We start from the raw sequence: 18,123 nt of genomic DNA on the forward strand, positions 1-18,123 counted from the left end.
GATCTGAACAAATATTTGAATGTAAGCTCTCCTGAATAAGTTAAGCAAATTTTAAATACATATTCAGTACTAAAAACAGACTTTATTCACAATAAATAATTTACAAAAAGAAAACTGCTCAATCTTTTCACTTCCTTAGTGTCATATCAATAAGTTCACATCAATGTACATTGTTACTTCTGTTCTCTATTTAGCACCATTGCCACCACTGTGAAACTTTGTATTTACTCCCACCTCTGTTGTTTAGGGGATTCTCCTCGGACTTGGCCCCTCAGTGCCTGGTGATGGAAGGAAACTAGACTTTAGTCCTTCCCCACAGTGCCTTTGCATTGGCTGCATCAAGCCTCAGTGCATCCCTTAGCACACACTCCTGCAGCCAGGAGTGTGCCAGTTGGCAGCATTCCCTCACGACATCTCAGTGTGTTGAAAGGCTAACAATTTTCAGGCAAACAAATAGTGACTTTTGCCGCATTGATAGTCTTCCAGTAGTTCTGGATGTTTGTCTGTGGGCATCCCTGGGAACAGCATATAAAAAAAGAGAGTCCTCTGTCATGCTGCTGCTGCTGGGGATGAACTGTGACAAAGATTCTTGGATCCTTCTCCACACATTTTTAGTGAACCTGCATTTTGCAAAGAGGTGGGCAACTGTCTCCACCCTACCACAGTTATCTCAGGAACAATGTGTGTTATGGGTGATGTTCCAGTTGTACAAGAAGGATCTGACTGGGATGGCTCCCCTCACCACCAGCCAAACCAAGACCAGGTGCTTGTTCATGAGCACTGGTGATGAGACATTCTGCAGATGACCTGGATGGTCTGCTCCAGGAACTACTCCACTATGTCCATCAGGTCTTTGTGCCTCAGTGTCTGCAGGCTGTTCCATGCTAACTACTCCCGGATGGACTTGTGGTCAAAGCTGTTTGCCTGGAAAAACTTTTCACGAAGGATATGTGGTGTGGCAAAGTCCATCTGAAAATAAACTTCACAAGTAATGTGCCATTCATAGCAGTTTTATTGGCATGATATCCTCCCAGCTTTCTCTCAGTGTAAAGCTAGTACCACCTTTTTCGATGTCTAATCTTTGCAAATGGCATGCGATGCAGTTATTTTAACGTCAAGTCTGACTGAAAATCACAATTCTGTTACTTTAAGAGAGCACCAATTCAATGGTCTTATTTCTTAAGATACAGCAAGTCACTCACCATCAAGGTTTGTATAACAATTTTTCAGTGGGCAAGCTGCCAACCAAGATAAAAGAATCTGGATTTATGTCACACCTTTGGAGCATCCAAAAGTGACACCAAGTCATACAAGATGGGATAAAGGCAAGTAACCTAAATCTCGGTCCAAACCAGTTTTTTAAAAAAATATTACAAACGAAGAGAGGTTCTGGAAAGACATTCCAGGGATTGTAGCCCAGGCAGCTAATGGTACCAATGGCCAAAAATTGAGCAATTAAAATCTGTGAAGATGAAGAGAAACTCTGATTTTGTTAGGTTCGAGGGGCTGAAGAGGTTACAGGGATCGAATATACTAAGATAATCAAGGGATTAGAATCTGAGCTGAGTATGTAAAATTGAACTTTGCTTAAATGGGAGAGAGTGTAGGTCCATAAACACAGGAGTCATGGGCAAGTGGATTGGAGGCAAGTGAGAGCATTGATAATTTTGTTTTCATAAATTAGAATGAGGCAAAAGAGTCAGAAAAGCACGGTCATGATCAAATCTGGAAGACCCAAAGTGTCAAAGACCATCAAGGAGTTCCAAACCCAATGAACATTCAGAGCATACTCTGCTTTCCCAGCCATCGCTTGCTGTAGCACTATCCACCTATTATTTCTGAGAGCAAAACAACAACAGACTATATGGGGGCGGTATGCGGTCTGGGATCTGAAAGGAAATTGGTAGCAATTGAAAGATTAGAAACAGTCTTTTATTAAACAAGAACACAATGCTGGAGAAACTCAGCAAGTCAAACAGTGTCTTTTATATAGCAAAGATATAAATTCCTAACCAATATTTCAGGCTTCATCAAGGTATGGAAAAACATTGGCAGCTGTCCAAACAAAAAAGTAAAGGGGAGGCACAGGAAGAAGAGCATGGTACCAAAGGCAGGAGGAAATAGGTGGAGAAGGGAGGGAGGGCACTTCTCGGGAGACAAGCTTTCCACCAACTTCCACAACTATTTCGACTACACTTTCTCACACTATGCCCACAGGATTCTTTCCCCTCCGCACAATTTCTCTGTCTCTGTCGCATCTGTTCCTAAAATGAGGTCTTCCATTCCATATCATCTAAAATGTCCACCTTCTTCAGCAAAGTTGTCTTCCCCTCCACCACCATCAACTCAGCCCTCACCCTCATCTCCTCCATTTCCCACTCATCTGCCATTTCCCTCTCTGCCCCAGACACAACAAACATAGGATTCCCCTTGTCCTTATGTACCACCCCACCAGCCTCCACATCCAACATACTATCCTTCAGAATTTCTGCCACCTAGAACATGATCACACTACTAGACACATCTTTCCCTTTCCTCCCCTCTCTGCCTTCCATAGGGACCGTTTCCTCAATAATTCCCTCATGCTCTCATCCCTCCCAACCAATTGCACCCCCCTCCCCCAGTACCTTATCCTGTCATCCAAAGAAAGTGCCACACTTGCATCTACTCCTACTCCCTTACCACAATTCAGGGCCCAAACAGGCCTTTCAAGTGAAGCAACACTTCACTTGTGCACCTGCGGGAGAGATCTACTGCATCTGGTGCTCGTTTTATGGCCCTCAGAGAGACTGGGCGCAAACTGGGAGATCGCTTCACTGAGCACCTTCACTTTGTCCTTACCAATGGCAGGGATCTCCCAGTACCAACCAATTTAGTTCTGCACCCCACTCCCATACTCACATGCCTATCCATGCCCTCTATCCAACATTACCCGTAAATTGGAGAGACAACACCTAATTTTCGGTCTGGGCAATCTCCAGCTGGATGGCATTAACAATGACTTTTATGATTCCTGCTAACCTGCTCTCCCTCCCCCTCCCTTCTCTTCTCTCTGTCTTCTTTCCCTCAGATATCCACCCCTACCCTCTCTATTCACCTAGCCATCCCTCCTCCCCTTGCTTACTGGTGTGCCCTCCCTCCCTTCTCCAGCTATTACCTCCTGCCTTTGCGACCATGCTCCTGCCCCCATGCCTCTCCCCTTACCTTTTTATTCAGAAGCCTGCCAACATTTTTCCATACCTTGATGAAGGACTCAAGCCCGAAACAGCGATTACGTATTTTTAACTTTGCTGTTTAACCTGCTGAGTTTCTACAGCATTGTGGTTTTACTTCAATCACAATATCTGCAGAGTTTCATGTTTTACTTTTAACAAACAATCTTTCACAATTCCGACCTTTCATCAAGCACCTTTGCACCGGAATAAAGTGCTTCTGAAGTGTACTTACTGCTTTAACATGGGACAAAACCTCAACAAAGATACACACAGCAAGATTGCACAAATAATCACATGAAAGTGAGCATGTGAAGTTAAACAAGAAAATCTGCAGACGCTGGGTTGAGGGCAATACACCAAAGTGCCAGAAAAACTCCGCAGTTCTCGTACCATCTATAGGAAATAAAAGGCAGTCAACATTTAGGGCCTGAGCCCTTCGTCATGGAACAGGAAAACAGGTGAATGCTTGAATTAAAAAGTATGGGGGAAGGGGAAGGGGAAAAGGGAACAACACAGGATAAAAAGTAAGAGATGGATACAGGTGGGAGGTTAGAAGAAAAAGAAGCTGAGAAGTGATAGGCGTAGAGGAGAAAGGGCAGAGGGCTAAAAAGGGTAGCTCTCTGATAGGCGAAGGAAGGGAAAGGGCTGGGGAGCTGGAGACAGAGGGTTAGGAACAGAAAGATCTGGGGAGAACTTTCAGGAAATTAGAGAAGTCATTATTAGTGCTGTCTGTTTGGTGACTGCCAAGATGAAATATAAGGTGTTATTCCTCCAACTAATGATCAGGTAATTTGTTTCAGTGACAGTGGCTTATAGACTGGGGATAATATTGCTGTTCTTTTCTTATATAGTTCCATCTGATAGGTTATCCCACTCAAGGAAACAGATGAAGCATTGGTTTAATGTTCCTCGTGAAAGAGATGGCACCTCCCTCAGTTCTGAAGGAACTTCATATACTTGAACCATTATCTAAATTTAAAATTTTAACATTTAAAAAAATTAATTTAATTTTTAAAATTTAGACAAACAGCATGGTAATAGGCCCTTCCGGCCCACAAATCCGTGCCGCCCAAATACCTGAATTAACCAACAACCCCAGTACATTTTGAAGGGTGGGAGGAAATCGGAGAACCCAGAGGAAACCTCTGCAGACACAGGGAGAACATACCAACTCCTTACAGAGAGCACCGGATTCAAATCTGAGTCCCTGGATGTAATAGCTTCGCACTAACCACTTCGCTAATCGTGTGCTATGGACTGGTCTCAGCAGCAAATGCTTGCATTTATTGCAACTAACAATACAGTATTCCCTCAGCACTGCATTCATGTCCGCATAAATTTACATCAGAAGCAAGTCTGCCATTACTTTGTCAAATCAGGCACACAGGATAAGTTGACAGAGAGAAGGATTTTTTTCCAAAAAATAAAGTTTATTCACAATAAATTATTTACAAAAAAGAAAACTGCTCAAAGTCTTTTCACATCCTCACTGTCATATCCATACATTTCCATCGATGTACATTGTTACTTTCATTCTCTATTTAACATTGTTGCTACCATTGTCACACTTCTCAGGGACAATGAGTGTTGTGGGTGATATTTCTGTCATACAGGAAGGATCTGACAGGGAGGGCTCATTTCACCTCCAGCATGCCCAAGTGTGCACTGGTGATGAGGCATTCTGCCAAAAGGCCTGTACAGTCTTCTCAAGGAACCACCCCCTTCACCATCTCCTTCACAATCAGATCTGATTACTTGAAGGGGCTGGGGTTCTGGCTTGGAGAGCCGAAGCATTAAACAAAAATTGGTCAGAGCAGATCGCAAAGGTTCACCAGAAATTGAGTTTGTGATTGCATCATTCCCTCCCAAGTACAGGGATGTACTAGTTATCAGATACAAGGAGTTCTCAGTACTGAAGTACGTGGTGCAGGTGTGGCTCAACTCTGGTGTTCACCAGAGCAGTCTTCTGGTTCATATGGGGATGCAAGGTGGAAAGGGTCCAAAAGGTTGGCATGTACAAGTTTCCATTCAAGGGGGAAAAGTGTGAACTCAACCTGGCCCTCATCCTGATGACTGCCTTCGTGTGTGGCTGCATCAGGCTGTGCATGGAACTAAAGTATGATGATACCAGGTGCTGCTATGTGCTGAGGTTCAACCTGTCCCAGGTGTTGCAAAGGATGGGCCTGATCCAGTTGCCATCCAATGTCCCAGTCAGCTGGACATTGCCACATTACCTATCCTTTGTGGGAAAAGTTTTTCCAGACAAACACCTTTAGGCAGTGGTCAGCACAGAAAGATGACAGAGAGAAGGAAATGTATCATATTACAATTTTCTGCTCAGGTCTGGGGAAAACAACTTGCGACATCACTGGTTCCCAGACCAGCTTCATGGTTCAGTGAGGATGATATGCAGTAAAACAGTGTTAGATTGCTTCTTCATGCTTTAGCAGCTTCTATCTCACAATCTTATCTATTTGTAAAATAAAATGCTCTCATTATCAAAGCTGCACTGGAGGAAAGTGACAACAGCCCTCTATATGTAAAATAATTCTTGAAATCTGAATGCTCAATAAATGAGAGTAAGCCTATTCACAAACAATCTGATGGATTTCCTTGAAGGAAGTATATTGTTTTTCATTATTGGCCCAATAAAATGTACAGGATGATTGCATGCAGTTATTTAGATCAGCACTAATGCTTAGCAATTACGATTTGCAGCGAGAAGCTGAGGCGAAAAATCAACATGAAAAGACTTCTTTATTCTGCTTCTGTATTATCCAACCAGATCCAATTGCTGATCAATAGCAATGTTCCTCTGTGTTGAAGGGGCCAGGGTTTCAAATGTGATAATCTCTCAAACTTGGAGTTTAGCCCAAAGCCAACGATTTCACCCAACATTCAACCAGCACTATTTAGCATTCCAATGGTGTGGTGTTGTGTTATGCTAAATGACAGACTCTGGAGACAACAGCAGGGCTGATTTTCTGCATTATAACCCTGTAACACAGCCAGTTGAGAGGACTTGTTTATGAACATGGATGGATAGATAGTCCTCATTTGTCTCCTGGAGACATCTTATCCTTTTAATATTTATGGCACCAATTCTGTCAAATGTGGAATCATGCATTACTGTACACAGAAACTCATTAGGCTAAAATGATACCGAACTGAATGAAAATATGTTTGAAATCAGACTAGGAAAGTAGCAAAATACAATTCTGAAATACCTCCATGGGCCATGATAAATATTAACATATTTTCCACTTTGGGAATTGATGATATAATTGTTGCCAGGACAAAACAGTTCAAAAATGAATTTCGATGCAAATGCTCTGTCAAAATGCCAACAATACTATCAACTACATATTTTAGACAGTGGTCACATGGTCACATTCTGAAACCCTATTGTGCTGTGATCCCCACAATACCATTTGGCAATAAAGCAGGCTTAGAATGCAATAACTTCACCTTTCATTTGTGAACTAGCATCTAATTTAAGAAACAACATTTTTAAGAAGCAAACAACATGGGAGCCGAGGCTCATCACAATCGACTGCCAATGCTCCATCAGGGAACTTAATGTTTTGACAATATTTCATTCAGTAGAGTCAAAATTATCACTTTGTGTTATGAAGATGGGTGTAGGAGCATGCTCCTTCAACAGCAGAACTATCACGTATAATTTGAGGAACAGGTCAGAACAGATCAGGAGGTTTGACATTTCATAACACATCCTTCTTTTCAGTGAGGTTTAAATAGAATTGAACATGTGCGTCAGTGATTAGGTCCCTCCTCAAAATTGCTCCAACCTATTTCACACACAATTCCTGTCAGATTAACATTCATTCTTTTCTCCCTTGTGCACTCATCTTGCTCCCCCTTAAAAGAAACACACAGATTAGGACCAGGAGTAGGCCATTCAGTTCTTCAAACCTGCTCATTTAATAAGATTAGGGCAGATCTGATTCCATTCATGCTCTGTTCTTTGTATAAGGAAGTGTCACATTCTCAGCACTCACTAAGCAAAGTTTCTCCAGAATTCCATAAAAATGGTCTTATTTCATGGCATCCAGCTCTAGACCCCAACACTGAGTAGAAATATCACCTCCCTGATCAAACTTATTCTGAATCTTTAAAGTTTTCTGTCAGAGATATCTTGGAAATTTCTATTTGTGGTGATACACCACAAGCCTACTGCAGGGGGCAATCTCTGTACCTGCAGGATGATCACCGGAGGACAAACCACACCTAGCCAGCTGTCAATCAGCCGACCTGAATTGACCTAACTCCATCTGGCCAGCTGTCAATCAAACCCCAGGATATAATCCTGAGCCGACCCCTCCCGAGCCAGTCACTCGGAAGCCACCAGTACATCTACCACTGTAGCAGAGACTTTTAACTGAATAAAGCTGGTTATACTGTCTTTCTCGAGTTTTGCGTCTGCTCACTGCTACAGGAGTGCATTATACTATTATGATAATTTGAGGGGGCAGGAACAAACTGCTTATGCTAAAGCCCAACAAGGAATCCTTAAAAGCATAACAACATCCTTCAGCAACAACTTAAGTCACTGCACTGACTAGTCTAGGAAGATGTTTGAACCAGTTCCTACGAAGTAGCTGCAATATTGTCCTCAAGAATTTTCTTAAGTAAAATGATACCAGTGCAAAAGCAGATGCACTAGTAGTTCAAGGCACTACTTCCAATGACAGTCTGTCTTATTTATGCTCAATGCAAGTGTGCATCAGAGTGAGTATGTAGAATATGTGTGATACCAAACCAGAAGCAAACAACAGTTTTCTTTTATAAAGGATATGATCACTTGAGAAGTAGCGAAGTGACTGGGAAGTGATAGCATCCTCAAATGTTTCAAAAAAAATCTACTGGGCTTTTAAAGGACCAATCAGCAGAAAGAAACTTTGACAGAAAGGCCAGAGACTCTCGTGCTGTTTGTGTGGAATTTATGTTCTCTCACTGATATTGTAACTTGCGTTTCACATTGCAAAGACAAGTAGATGACTGCTGCTATCAAGTAGATGACTAGCAAACTCTGGAGAGTTTGACGAGAACAGGAGGAGAAAAAATAAGTGGGATTAATGTAGGATCAGAGTAAAATGTGTTGTTGCTGGTTAGCACTGTACTTGGTATGCTGAATAGCCTGTTTACTTGCTTTACGTCTAAATAAAGATTCTTGAAGGTGGTGCTCAAAGTGGTCGGCTTTGATTGAGAGACAATGTTGGTTATGGCGGCAGGGCCTTGGATTTTAACTGGATTCTGTGAACACTTTGAAGTTGGTTACATTTGTTCATTCAGGTGCCTTGCCGTTTGGCATGGGTGATCAGTTCTCTCCATCTATCATGGTCTCTGACCCTCTGAATTGTAATTGTTCCCTCCCCTGTTTCTAACCATGATATTAATTCATCTATCATTTTCATTTTCTGTCTGCATCTGCTTCTTTTTCCTTCCAGCTTTCCAGTTGTAACTAAATGTTCTAATGTAACTCTTTGCATGAAGTATCCAAAGAATTCTAATTGGTGTTTTCTGATTCTTTTAATTAAGGTACTTTTTGTTTTCGTTTTCTGTAGAACTTCATCGTATGTTATCCTGTCCATCTCTGCTGCAGTTGGTCACTGAAAAAGCCGGGTGGAGAGATAAAAAGGAAATTAAGACAGTTGAAGAGAGAACATGATAATAAAACCTTTAAAGGTTTGTGAAGGGTGAATAGATAAATGGGAGGGTTGTGGGCAATATGGCCCCAAGAAGATCATCTGCACATGTGAACACCAAGACTTGCCTGCACTGATCTTCCCCAAGGAAGTATATGTTGACAATATCTCAATAGAAGGAGAGGTTGGAGAGATTATGTGGTGAATGGTGAAACTCTGAGAACTCAAGGGTAGGTTGGTAAATGAGCAAGGCAAGCAGTGGATAAAATGTAATGCAAAGAAGTGTGAAGTGATATTTCTTGGCAGTAGAACAAGGGATAACAATATAAACTTAAATAGTTCATAAAAGATGTCCAGGAATAAAGGGATGTCAATAAAGATGTGCCTAAATGTTTGAAATTGGGAGTACAGGCAGTCCCAGGTTATGAATGTCCGAGTTATGAGCAACTTGAACTTACGAACAGGCTGTTCCCCAATTGGCATATGCGCATAATGTTACCTCACGAACGCTAAATAAGAACTATAAGTACTTGTTCCACCTTACGTACAAATTTGGCTTATGGACAGACCCAGGTAATGGAACTCGTTTGTAACCTGGGGACTGCCTGTACATATTGAGAGAGAAAATAGTACAACACATGCCATAGTACATAGAAATTGTAGGGGATCTGGCACAAATCCTTAACCATGGGTATGGTGCCGGAAGATTGGAAAGTAGCTCATGTTGTTCTGCTGTTTAAAAAAGCCTCCAAAAGTAACCCTGGATATTATAGGACGGTGAGCCTGATGTCAGTAGTAGGTAAATTATTGAAAGATGTTCTAAAAGATTGGGTGTAGATAGCCTCCGACTTACGACCAAGTTCCGTCTGACCAACTGGCCATATCTCGAAATGGACTTAATTCGGAAGTTAACTGTATCCATTTTATCATTCTTCAAATACAAAATGGCAGCCACCAAGGCCAGCTCTCACGAGAAGTTGGCCACCTCATAGCTAGGCCCCTTCTTTCATCCGGAAAACGTAATTTTAAAATTTACATATTTTTTTCTTTATTTTAAAAAATTTATACAGTATTTGTTTTCGGTCATATGTACGGATGGTCGCAAGTCACATAGGTTGCAAATTGGGGACTACCTTCATACAATTGATTGGACAGCCAGGGGACTGATTAGGGATAGTCAACATGGCTTTGTGCATCGTAGGTTGTGTTTAACCAATCTTAAAGTTTTTCGAGGAGGTTACCACGAAAATTGTGGATGTTGTCTACATGGACTGTAGTAAGGCCTTTGACAAGGTCCCACATAGGAGGTTAGTCAGGAAGGTTCAGTCATTGGGTATTCATGGTGAAGTAGTAAAATGGATTCAACAATGGCTGGATAGGAGAAGCCAGAGATTAGTGGAGAATAATTGCTTCTCAGACTGGAGGCCTGTGACTAGTGGTGTGCCTCAGGGATCGGTGCTTGGACCATTGTTGTTTGTCATCTATATCAATGATCTGGATGATAATGTGGCAACATGGATCACCAAGTTTGCAGATGACACAAAGTTTGCAGGCGTTGTGGACAGCGAGGAAGGATTTCAAAGCTTATAGGGGGACGTGGACCAGCTGGAAAAATGGGATGAAATTTAATGATGGATTTAATGAAGACAATCGTGAGGTGTTGCATTTTAGAACAGACAAACCAAGAAAGGATGTACATGGTTAATGGTAGGGCACTGAGGAGTACAATAGAATAGAGGGACTTAGGAATACAGATACATAATTCCCTGAAAGTGACATCACAGGTAGATAGGATTGTAAATAGAGCTTTTAGCATATTGCCCTCCATAAATTAAAGTGTAGGAATTGGGATGTTATGGTAAAGTTGTATAAGACATTGGTGATGCCAAATTTAGAGTATTGTCTGCAGTTTTGGTCACTTAACTACAGGAAAGATATAGAAAGAATGCAGAGACGATTTACTAGGTCATTGCCCAAACTTTAGGAACTGATTTACAGTGAAAAGTTTAACAGATTAGAACTTTATTCCTTGAAGCGTAGAAGAATTAGGGAAGATTTGATAGAGGTATTTAAAATTATGATGGGTTTGGACAGAATAAATGTAGGTAGGCTTTTTCCACAGAGGGTAAGTGAGATACAAACCAGAGGATGTGGGTTAAGGGTGAAAGGAGAACTTCTTCACACAGAGGGTTCTGGGAGTATAGAATGAGCTAACAACTGAAGTGTTGAATGCAGGATCAATTTTAATGTTAAAGAAGAATTTGGACAAGTACATGGATGGGAGATGAATTGCAGGCTATGGACTGGGTGCAGGTCAGTGGGTCTAGGCATAAAAGTGGTTCGGCCGAAGGGGCCTATTTCTATGCTATAATGTTCTATGGTTCTGTTACAGCACATACAATCCTGAGATTCTTTATCCCACGGATGAGGCAGAATTACCATTTAGTTGTAGTGCAATAAAAACTATACATAGACATGTAAACAAATAAAGAAAGGTAAACAAACTGTGCAATACAGAGAGAAATAAATAAATAAAGTGCAAAAGCAAGAGTCCTTAAATGAGTCCCTAAATGAAATCGTCTTTGGCCTCTTACCCCGTTTCATAAAAGTCAAGCATGAGCTTGCAGAACAGAGCTCATCTCTGATCAGGTAAATTTCACTCCTCAGGTCTCAACCTTCAATTCAACAGATTGAGAGAGTCAACTGATCAGTTTCAATGAGAGGTTATTAACCTTTAACATTAACATAATTTTCCTCTTTCCATCAACGGTGCCCGACCTTCTGAATATTTCTAGAATTCTCAGATTTCTTGCAACAGCAATTCACAGTTCCAGCATTTATCCTCTCCCCCTTGCCCTTCTTTACTTTGTGATTCATGCAGACATATTTGCTGCAGTTAACCAGCCTCCCACACACAGCACGAAATCTCCGTCTCTCAGCTGGCTCCGCCATTGTTTGTGTCATTAATTTTCTTTTGATCTTCACCAAGTCAAACACTTTCCTTTCATTCTCTTCATTTCTCTTCTTCGCTGTAACTTAAAAAGTGTTTGAAATATTGTTTCAAACATGTTTGCCCAACAGTTGTTTCTTGTTGAATATCACTTAGAAAAAAAGTTAACTCATTATTACTTTGTAAATAACTGCCAGTTTCCAATATTCAACAGTGACTGTTACCCCAGGGTATTTGCTGAAAAGCAATTTGGGACAGGTTTAAACTGTGAAAAGGCAATATGGAAACCTCCACTTTGTTTGTTGGCAGCCATTGAATGATGCTGAATGATCTTTTTCTTGACCCTCTCAATGGTGACTAATGGTTGGATAGGATCCAAGAACACCATACCCAAGGCTTTTAACTTAGAAGGATTCATGACAGCTTGAAAGATGCCATAATAATGGCCTTGTAAATTTTTCAGTGGGACAAATACTGATTGGGCACAGACTATTTGAATCCTGAAATATGAAAATTTTCACCCATTTATATTTCCCAAAAAGCAAAACATAATAATTCATCCCCTGTATATTGCAACCTGAATATTTTCAATTTATGCCTTGCATATTGTCAGTCAGAATTTGTTGAAAGATCCTTCAGACTTGGGGGAATGAAAAAAAAATCCAAGATAGTGTACCAGAGAACACTGTTAAAGGTGGCTGTAGAGGTTCACCCAAAATTAACAGCCTGGTTGCTCTGCTACTCTTGACCGTGGGTTTAGTCATGTCTGTGCACTGTTTATTTTTCGTAAAAACGCTCCGGTTCCTGTTTGGAATGTCGACTGCATGGTCATCACTTTTAAAACAAAGATGAGTAAGTGTAAGTGTTTCTTTTCAAAGAAAGTTGTCACTAATCTTTAGTAAACAAAAAGAACTGAAGCTTTTCATGTGGCTAATATTTACATTAAATCTGACAGACATATTAGGGAATGACAGGTCAGCATCAGTATCTCTATGCTGTGCACTTGACCAGAATGCAACACTTCAAAGGTCTGCTGTTTCTGTGAAATGTCAACGTACTATGAAATGACAGGCAAAAGCTGAGAAGAACAAAAGCACACCTGTAAACTTTTACAATTGACCATCTGGTTGGTAGAGGTGTGTCATGTAAATCTATATAATCAAACCCTTATGGACCAAGAAGGAAAACACTCATATGTTACATTGAGTACAGGAGTTGGGATAGTATGCTAAAGTTCTATGAGGCAAATTTGGACTATCGTGTGCAGATATGGTCACCTCACAAAAGGAAAAATAGCAATAAGATTGAAAGATCACAGAGAAGATTTATAAGGATGTTGCCAGGTCTTATGGAACTGGTGACATGTAAAGATTAAACAGGTTAGGACTTTATTTCCTAGAGTTCAGAAGAATGAGGGAGATTTGATAGAGATATAAAAAATTATGAGGGGTATAGAAAGAGTAAATACAAAGAGGCTTTTTACACTGAGGTTAGGTGAGGACATGGGTTAAAGGTGAAAGGGGAAAAATTTAAAGGGAACAATAAAGGGTGCTAAGAATGTGGAATGAGCTGCCAGCTGAGATGGTGAATATGGCATTGAAGAAAATATTAGATAGGTGCATGACTGGGAGAGTTATGGAGGGCTACAGTCCAGGTGTAGATCAATGGGACTAGGCAGAATAATAGTTTAGCATGGAGCAGAAAGGCCAAAGGGTTATTTACTGTGCTGTAATGTCCTATGGTTCTACCACAAAAAAAAACATCCTGAAATTTTGTCCTCAATTGGAAATATTAAACATGCAATATTGCAGCCACTGTGCATTCTGCTTCTGAAATTTAGTTACCTTGACCCGTCATGATTTATCCCTGAAACATTCCAAATGCAAGGGCTACTGCAAACCTCAAAAGAACAAGTGAAGCCTCCTTGAACATGTACAACATCACCATCTTTTGTCAACAGATTGATCTACAACTGTGGGCAGTTTAAATTGACCTTGGGGCCAAAGTCATTTGGTCTGCGACTTCACCAAATCCGGTGAAGTAGCAGGCAGAAAAGTTTCATTCTGAGGGGAACTCAATGTCTTCTACACCTGATTTGACAACAATAACAGCGAAGAACCACCCCTCCACACTCCCACGTCCCCTGATTATCCCATCCTGTCCTTATCTGAGGATGATGTGTCTGCTGCCTTCAGAAGAGTGAATCCGAGGAAAGCATCCAGCCTGGACAGAGTACCTGGCCAAGTATTAAAAGTCTGAGCTGACCACCTTACCAAAGTATTCACAGATATCTTCAATATCTCACTCCAGCAGGGTGTGGTACCCACCTGCTGGCTCTGATACGCTTGCACATCTTCCCTGACAGGAGAAGCTGAAAGATGCTGTGTGCAGGGTGGAAGGGATCCTCAGTGATTTTGTATGTTCTCTTCAGACAATAGTTAGGGTGGTATGGTTGGTGTAGTGCTTAGTGCAATGCCTTTAAAGCTCATGTGATCGGGACCAGGTTTGAATCTTACGAGTTTTTACATTCTCCCCGTGTCTCCATGGGTTTTTCCTGAGGACTGTGGTTTCCTCCCACCATTGGAAATGTACTGGGGATGTAGGGTAATCAAGTGTAAATGGGTGCAAGTACTTGTGGGCTGAAATGGCCTGTTACCGTACTGTATGTCTAAATTTTTCAAAATATTTTTACATCATATTGGGTGGGTGGGAGGTGATCCTTTCTGCCACTGTTATAGCTCCATGGATTGACCTCAGTTCTACTTCACTGCAGACACCTACCTAACTGTGATGCACCTGGCCAGGATGCTCTCGATAGAGCTCCCATGGAAGGTTGACAAAATGGTGGCCAGTAGCCTTGCCCGCTTCTGTCTTCTCAGGAAGTCACTGCTGCACGAACTCCAAGGAACTTGGTGCTCTCCACTCTCTTTATTCCAGAGATGTTGATGTGTAGTGGAGGGTGGCAGCTCCTGGTCCTCCTGAAGTCCATGATCATCTCTTTCATCTTGTCCACATTGAGACTCAGGTTGTTACTCCTGTACCATTTCATGAGATTTTCCACCTCTTCTCTGCAGTGCAACTCATAGTTGTTGCTGATGAGGCCATCAACTGTTGTGTCATCTGTAAACTTGACGACTCTGTTGGAGCTGGATCTGGCGATGCAGTCGTGTGAACAAGATATATAAACAAGTGAGATATTTTGTAATGTCCAATATTTGTGCTTTGTGGCTCATCACAAAGTCTTCTTAGAACATTTGCAAAACATATACTGAGAATACAATTGTAAATGGGCCATTTTCCCTTGAGCAAAACAGACTTAGTTCTTATTACCAAAGGTTAAAAGGCAATATAATCCATAAGTGTAGATGTGGGTTTGCAACAGTACTAATTGTGTATTTATCAGCTTTGGCTTCAAACACTCCGTGTCCAAAAAAAAATCACTGCAGCACATAAAGCACTTGATTACATTAAGTCTTCTTCTTTGGCTTGGCTTCGCGGACGAAGATTTATGGAGGGGGTAAAAGTCCACGTCAGCTGCAGGCTCGTTTGTGGCTGACAAGTCCGATGCGGGACAGGCAGACACGGTTGCAGCGGTTGCAGGGGAAAATTGGTTGGTTGGGGTTGGGTGTTGGGTTTTTCCTCCTTTGCCTTTTGTCAGTGAGGTGGGCTCTGCGGTCTTCTTCAAAGGAGGTTGCTGCCCGCCAAACTGTGAGGCGCCAAGATGCACGGTTTGAGGCGATATCAGCCCACTGGCGGTGGTCAACGTGGCAGGCACCAAGAGATTTCTTTAGGCAGTCCTTGTACCTTTTCTTTGGTGCACCTCTGTCACGGTGGCCAGTGGAGAGCTCGCCATATAACACGATCTTGGGAAGGCGATGGTCCTCCATTCTGGAGACGTGACCCATCCAGCGCAGCTGGATCTTCAGCAGCGTGGACTTGATGCTGTCAACCTCTGCCATCTCGAGTACTTCGACGTTAGGGATGAAAGCGCTCCAATGGATGTTGAGGATGGAGCGGAGACAACGCTGGTGGAAGCGTTCTAGGAGCCGTAGGTGATGCCGGTAGAGGACCCATGATTCGGAGCCGAACAGGAGTGTGGGTATGACAACGGCTCTGTTTACGCTTATCTTTGTGAGGTTTTTCAGTTGGTTGTTTTTCCAGACTCTTTTGTGTAGTCTTCCAAAGGCGCTATTTGCCTTGGCGAGTCTGTTGTCCATCTCATTGTCGATCCTTGCATCTGATGAAATGGTGCAGCCGAGATAGGTAAACTGGTTGACCGTTTTGAGTTTTGTGTGCCCGATGGAGATGTGGGGGGGCTGGTAGTCATGGTGGGGAGCTGGCTGATGGAGGACCTCAGTTTTCTTCAGGCTGACTTCCAGGCCAAACATTTTGGCAGTTTCCGCAAAGCAGGACGTCAAGCGCTGAAGAGCTGGCTCTGAATGGGCAACTAAAGCAGCATCGTCTGCAAAGAGTAGTTCACGGACAAGTTTCTCTTGTGTCTTGGTGTGAGCTTGCAGGCGCCTCAGATTGAAGAGACTGCCATCCGTGCGGTACCGGATGTAAACAGCGTCTTCATTGTTGGGGTCTTTCATGGCTTGGTTCAGCATCATGCTGAAGAAGATTGAAAAGAGGGTTGGTGCGAGAACACAGCCTTGCTTCACGCCATTGTTAATGGAGAAGGGTTCAGAGAGCTCATTGCTGTATCTGACCCGACCTTGTTGGTTTTCGTGCAGTTGGATAATCATGTTGAGGAACTTTGGGGGACATCCGATGTGCTCTAGTATTTGCCAAAGCCCTTTCCTGCTCACGGTGTCGAAGGCTTTGGTGAGGTCAACAAAGGTGATGTAGAGTCCTTTGTTTTGTTCTCTGCACTTTTCTTGGAGCTGTCTGAGGGCAAAGACCATGTCAGTAGTTCCTCTGTTTGCGCGAAAGCCGCACTGTGATTCTGGGAGAATATTCTCGGCGACACTAGGTATTATTCTATTTAGTAGAATCCTAGCGAAGATTTTGCCTGCAATGGAGAGCAATTATACATTAAGTATAATTGCACAAAACACAGATGATTGAAGTGAACTGTTTATAACTAACATTAATGTGCAAACTGTTTGCAAACACTGCTGTTGACAATTTAAAAAGTTAAGTGTCTCTCCTTGTAACAATTAAATCTGTTGCAAAAATGAGTACATGTGACCCCTAATGTCAGCAGGTAAGTGTGAAGTCACTGAACAAGCTAACAATTGAATCTGCAGTACAATGATATTCTTCATTGAGGCTAAATTATGCTTCAAATTGTACTAAGCTTACCCCTCCACTCTCTCACCACCAAAATTCACATCGTTCACTCATTTAGAATCATGCAAGCATTTTTTTTTTGCACTGCTCAGCAATCTGTCATTTTTTAAATACTTAAAGGAAGCAAATATTTGGAGTCAACAAAATACTACTTCAAGAAAACAAACAGGTCATGAAAGGTTTTGTCATTTTTCAAAGTTGTACATTCACACCACCTCACTGACAAAAGGCAAAGGAGGAAAAACCCAACACCCAACCCCAACCAACCAATTTTCCCTTGCAACCGCTGCAATCGTGTCTGCCTGTCCCGCATTGGACTGGTCAGCCACAAACGAGCCTGCAGCTGACGTGGACTTTTTTACCCCCTCCATAAATCTTCGTCCGCGAAGCCAAGCCAAAGAAGAAAAAAACATTCACACAGCAGTAAAGCAGGAAAATCTGTAGATGCTTGGGTGCAATACACAAATGCACTGGAGAAACTCATGCAGCATTCATTGGAAGTAAAAGGTAACAGTTTCGAACTGTGCCTTTTGTCAGGACCTGACAAAGAGCCCAGGCCCAAAACAATGGTTACCTTTTACTCAGCCACGAAACCATTACGTGTTACTTCTGATGAATCCTGCTTGACCAGCTGAGTTCTCCCAGCATATTTGTTTATTGTACAGTCACACATTTCTTTTTTTTTAAAAAAGCACAAATAGGCCTTTGAAGTCTGGTCCTGGCATTTGCTTTTGGGGTCAAAACTGCTCCATGTCTCAAGCTGCACATTAAGCCAGCAATATGTTGTGATGAAATCAAGACACCTTCTCTGTTCAGGTATTTGAGAGTGAGGAGGGAGGGGTGCGATTTAGATGCAGTTAGAGTGAGGTTCTGTCATAGATCTGCAGAGGTGAGAGGGGTAACAGAAAAAGGAATAATATATCAAACACCAGTTGTGGAATAGAGCTCGTGAGCACTGTGAAAATTTGTTTCTGCTTGAGTGATCTTTGCCATTGACAGG

General features: G+C 42.0%; 1 protein-coding gene and 1 long non-coding RNA gene across 5 annotated transcripts in view; one reads left to right on the plus strand and one right to left on the minus strand.

Moving 5' to 3' along the window:
* macrod2 (mono-ADP ribosylhydrolase 2) overlaps positions 1 to 18,123 on the minus strand; it is a 1,543,249-nt gene that overhangs the window by 333,357 nt on the left and 1,191,769 nt on the right. The gene's annotated exons all lie outside the window — the stretch shown is intronic.
* Positions 3,524 to 18,123, plus strand: part of LOC138760770 (uncharacterized) — a 72,684-nt gene continuing 58,084 nt past the window's right edge. The window contains exons 1-2 of the long non-coding RNA XR_011355858.1: positions 3,524 to 3,673; positions 8,801 to 8,921. This is a non-coding gene — a long non-coding RNA (uncharacterized lncRNA). The remainder of the gene's footprint in view (positions 3,674 to 8,800; positions 8,922 to 18,123) is intronic.

Source organism: Narcine bancroftii, chromosome 4 (assembly GCF_036971445.1).
Source record: "Narcine bancroftii isolate sNarBan1 chromosome 4, sNarBan1.hap1, whole genome shotgun sequence".
Taxonomy (NCBI): Eukaryota; Metazoa; Chordata; class Chondrichthyes; order Torpediniformes; family Narcinidae; genus Narcine; species Narcine bancroftii.